The sequence below is a fragment of the Glycine max genome, chromosome 8 (assembly GCF_000004515.6).
Source record: "Glycine max cultivar Williams 82 chromosome 8, Glycine_max_v4.0, whole genome shotgun sequence".
Taxonomy (NCBI): domain Eukaryota; kingdom Viridiplantae; phylum Streptophyta; class Magnoliopsida; order Fabales; family Fabaceae; genus Glycine; species Glycine max.
Genome location: NC_038244.2, coordinates 22,391,391 through 22,397,059, shown reverse-complemented (window position 1 = coordinate 22,397,059; position 5,669 = coordinate 22,391,391).

Below are 5,669 nucleotides of genomic sequence, written 5' to 3'. Positions count from 1 at the left end.
AGATGACCCCATGGTTGTCTCCATCATAATTGCCAACTTCATGGTGTCCAAGGTCCTCATTGACCAAGGAAGCTCCACTAACATCTTATACTGGAAGAGATTCCAAAGACTTGAAGTTTCGCCTGGCACTAGCCAGCCTCACGCTGGTCCACTCCTTGGCTTCATAGGAGAATGAGTAGATATTAGAGGCTACATCGACCTAATGAACACCTTCGGTCAAGGCCAACTCTCGAGGAGCTTTACAATCAGCTATTTAATCGTTGATGCAAATGCCTCTTACTTTGCTTTGATTGGCAGGAAAACCCTCAATGAGCTTGGAGCCATCGTCTCCACACCGCATCTGAAGATGAAGTTCCCCACCTTGACGGAAGAAATCGTGAATGTCAAGGCTAATCAAAAGCAGGCATGACAGTGCTACGCGAAAAGCCTGAGAGTGGCACCTTATCCTCGCACTTGGGAGTCTGCCAAGCCTCACCTCACAGCGGATGGTACCACTCAGGTCATGAGCGTGGATGAAGGGTCTCCAATCTGAGCCCTAATTGTTACCAAGCAAGCCTGGATGATGAATTCGATGTAGATCCATGAGATGACACTCCTGACAGAGGCTCAAAGCCTATTGAAGAGCTCGTCAAGCTGCAGCTCAGACACAAACCCGGATAGTGCACACAGCTCAGGAGGGACCTCACCAGCCATGAGCACAGACGCATAGTTGATATCCTACACAGGAACACAGACCTGTTCGCTTGGCCAAAAAAATTTAATACTTTTATTGTTGCTTATTATTTCTTTTTAATACTTTTTTTTTTTTTTTGCATAATTATAGTGGTTTATACTTAGCCAAAAAAATGTTTACAACATTTGATATGAAAATTTTGTAATTCTTATATCTTCCTATTTGTCTTTCTTTGGCATTCCTTTTTCTTTTTGAGCTTTTACTGCTTGTCTTCTAAACTTCCAAGATTTTATCTTAAAGTTTTCTTTCTTCTTTGATCTCTTAAGTCAAGTTTGGATTTGTTTCATCTTTCACTTTGGATGCTCATTCAATAGAAATCTTTGGTTGATCTTAAAGGCTGAAGAAGAGTTAGAAAGTGGAAAAGACAAGAGTTCATTATAGAAAAAGTCTTATAAGTGTGAAACACGAGTGTTGAAGAGTGTAAACACTTAGTGAGTGGTAAGGTCCAATATTTGTTTTTACTAACCTTTTCTTGCAGCAATGATTTCCAAAAGTGATAGTGATCCACCTTCTCGTAGATCTGCTAAGCTAATGACTTCATTGGCTAAGTAAATGGATAAGTTGCAAAGAAATGTTGAGAGGAGGATAGGCAAGAGATTTTATGAGATACAAAGAAGCACTCAAGAGTTGAGTGGGAGAATGGAAGACATAGAGAGGAGGAGGCATCATCGGTCACTTTATTCTTCTCAAGGGAGTGATGATGGCTATGAAGAAGGTAGAAGGCATAGGCATAGGAGGAATAGGGATGGAATGGATGATCTGAAGCTCAAAATTCCCAAGTTCCTTGGTACTTATGATCTGGAGGCTCACTGTGATTGGGAGATGAAAGTGGACCAAATTTTCAATTACAACAATTTTAGTGAAGAAAAGAAATGTAGTTGGCTAGCTTAGAATTTGAAGGATATGCATTGGTGTGGTGGAATCAAATCCAAGTGGATAGAAAAAGATTGAGAAGACATAGAGTGGACACTTGGGTAGTAATAAAGAGAATCATGAGGGAGAGATTTTTCCCACCTCACTATGTAAGGGAAATGCACAACAAATTACAAAGGCTCTATCAAGGAAGTAAAAGTTGATGATTATTACAAGGAGATGAAGATTTATTTGATAAGAGCAAACACTGAAGAGACTAATGAGGCTACAATTGCTAGATTTTTGAATGGCTTGAATAGGGACATTCAAGATGTGTTGGAGCTTCAAAGATACAACAACATGGATGAACTTATACATAGGGTTGTGAAAGTGGAGCAACAATTGAAGAGGAAACAAATCTACAGGAAGACTTCTTACACTTATTCTTCTTGGAAGGATAAAGACACTTCCAAGAAAGAGGGCTCTTCTTCATAACATCTTGAAAGGAAGTCTTCAAGAGGTAATCCTACTTCTCCTACTCAACCCCCTCTCAATAAAACTAGTTTCATTAAATGCTTTAAGTGTTTGGGAAAGGGTCATATTGCATCCCAATGTCCTAACAAAAGGACCATGATTGTGTTGGAGAATGGAGAGGTGGATAACGAGTCTTCTAGGAGTTCTCCTAGTTCTTTTAATGAAGGGGAGGATGATAGTTTTCTTCCACAAGAAGAGAAAGATTTTTGGATGGTAAGAAGACTTATGGGAGACATACAAAGATCGAGATGATACACATAGAGAAAACATTTTTCGTTCTAGATGTTTGGTGAATGGAAAGGTTTGTTCTCTAATAATTGATGGAAGTTGTACCAATGTTGAAAGCACTAGATTAGTAAAGAAGCTTGGGTTAAAAACCACCCCTCACCCTATGCCTTTTAAGTTGCAATGGTTGAGTGACAATGGTGAATTGGTTGTGGATAAACAAGTATTACTTACATTCTCCATTGGAAAGTATGTTGATGATGTGCTTTGTGATATGGTTCCCATGGAAGACAAACATGTGTTGCTTGGAAGACCTTGGCAATATGATAGAGATGTTGTTCACAATGGGGTCACCAATCAATATTCTTTCTTCCATAAAGGTAAAAAGGTAGTTCTCTCACCTTTGTCTCCAAGTGAGGTGTGTGAGGATCAAATAAAAATGAGATTGAAAAGAGAAAGAGAAAAGAAAATCAAAGAAGGAAAAAGTCCTTTGAGAGAGAAAAGCCAAAAAGAAAAAAAAGGCAAAAAGAGTAACAAGAAATAACAAAAGAAAAGATAAAAAAAGAGTGAAAAACAATTAGTGATAAAAGAGAGTTTGTTCATCAAACCTAAGAAGGCAAAAAGAGTGGTGCTAGCTAGACAACCAATGTATTTACTCTTTCCAAATTACATGTGTTTGTCTTCTAGTGCCCTTGAGTTGCATCAAGGTTTTCATACACTCTTAAAGGAGTTTGAGGATGTCTTCCCACAACACATTCTACATGGCTTGCCTCCTTTAAGAGGAATTGAACATCAAATAGATCTTGTTCTGGGAGCTTCACTTCCTAATAGGGCCACCTATAGGAGTAATCCAGAAGAGAAAAGGAAATCCAAAATCAAGTTGAAGGTTTGATGCAAAGAGGATAGGTGAAAGAAAGCTTGAGCCCATGTGCAATGTCGGTCATCCTAGTCCCCAAGAAAGATGGCACGTGCAGGATGTGCACGGATTGTAGACCTATCAACAACATCACCATGAGGTATAGACATCCTATCCCTAGACTTGATGATATGTTGGATGAACTTCATGATTCTTGTGTTTAATCCAAAATAGATTTGAAAAGTGGTTACCATCAAATTAGAATGAAAGAAGGTGATGAATGGAAAATCACTTTCAAAACTAAGTTTAGACTTTATGAGTGGTTGGTCATGCCTTTTGGCTTAACAAATGTAGCAAGCACTTTCATGCGACTCATGAATCATGTTTTGAGGCACTTTATTGGAAAATTTGTGATTGTTTACTTTGATTATATCTTTATTTATAGCTTAACAATGAATGACCACTTATACCATGCTAAGAGTGTCTTGGAAGTGCTTAGACATGAAAAGTTGTTTGCTAATAGGGATAAATGCACATTTTGCACTAATCGAGTAGTGTTTCTAGGATTTTTTGTGAGTGTTAAGGGAGTCCAAGTGGATGATGAAAAAATTAAAGCTATTAGAGATTGGCCCATACCAAAAAATGTGAGTGATATGAGGAGTTTCCATGGGTTGGCTAGTTTCTATAGGAGATTTGTCAGAGATTTTAGCACCATAGCATCAAGAGCAACAATAGACGGAGACATGTGGAGTTTAAGTGGGAGAGTGAACAAGAGAAAGCCTTTAAATACATTAAAGGAAAAGTTGACAAATGCAACATTCTTGCTTTACCAAATTTTTCAAAATCTTTTGAAATTGAATGTGTTGCATCCAATGTTGGCGTAGGTGTTGTATTGTTACAAGAAGGTCACCCAATTTCTTATTTTAGTGAGAAACTTAAGGTTGTCATCTTGAAGTATTCCACCTATGACAAGGAACGCTGCACTTATTAAAGCTTTGCAAACTTGGCAACACTACTTCCTTCCTAAAGAGTTTGTGATTCATAGTGACCATGAGTCACTCAAACATTTGAAAAGCCAAGAAAAGCTTAATAAGAGGCAAGCCAAATGGGTAGATTTCTTGGAACAATTTCCTTATGTGATTAAACACAACCAAGACAAGGCTGATGTTGTGGCCGATGCACTTTCAAGGAGATATGCTCTAATTTCTATGCTTGAAACAAAGATGTTTGGATTTGATCACATAAAAGATTTTTATTCTCAAGACCATGACTTATCTAAATTGTTTGAGTTGTGTGAAAAGGGGCCTCATCAAGGTTTCTTTAGACATAAAGGATACTTGTTTAAAAATAACGGATTGTGTTTGCCTAAATGTTCCTTGTGAGAACTCATGATTTGTGAAGGTCATAAATAAGGGTTAATTAGACATTTTGAAGTTAAAAAAACTTTGAACATTTTGTATGAACATTTCTTTTGGTCTAAAATGAAACATGATGCTATCAAGTTTTGTTCTAGTTGCATTGTGTGTCATAAGGCAAAGTCCAAAGTCATGCATCATGGTTTGTATACTCCATTGCCAATTTCTACCTCCCCTTGGACCGACATTTCCAGGATTTTGTACGGTCTTCCAAGGTCCAAAAAGGGCAAGGATTCAATTTTTGTTGTTGTTGATATATTTTCCAAGATGACACACTTCATTCCATGTCACAAAGTGGATGATTCTTGTCATGTGACAGATCTTTTCTTCAAAGAGGTAGTGCATCTTCATGGATTGCCTAGGAGCATTGTGTCATTTAGGGATTCCAAGTTTTTGAGCCATTTTTTGAAAACATTATAGGAAAAACTTGAAACCAAGCTTCTTTTCTCCCCCACTTGCCATCCTCAAATCGATAGGCAAATCGAGGTAGTGAATAGAACACTCTCACAACTCCTAAGGTGTTTCATCAAAGGTAATTCGAAAACTTGGGAAGAGTGATTACCTCATGTCGAATTTGCCTATAATTAATAGGGTAACCAACTCTACCACTTCTTTTTCTCCTTTTGTGGTTGCTTATGATTTTAATCCTTTATCACCTCTTGATTTAATTCCTTTATCTAGTGATTCTTCTATTTTTAGTAAGGATGAGCTTTCTTGAGCCACTTTTGTTAAGGATCTTCATGAAAGGGTGGGAAATCAAATTTATAACAAGATGCAACAATATGCATGTCAAGCAAACAAAGAAAGGAAGTGTATGGTATTCAAACCCGGAGATTGGGTTTGGGTACATCTAAGGAAGGATATGTTTCCTTCATAAAGAAAATCTAAACTCTAACCTAGGGGTGATGGACCTTTCAAGGTCCTTGAGAGGATTAATGACAATGCCTACAAGATTAACTTGCCAAGTAAGTATGGGGTTAGTTCTACTTTCAATGTTATTGATCTTTCTTCTTGTGATGTAGGTGTCTTGGATGCACATATGAGGATAGGTTCT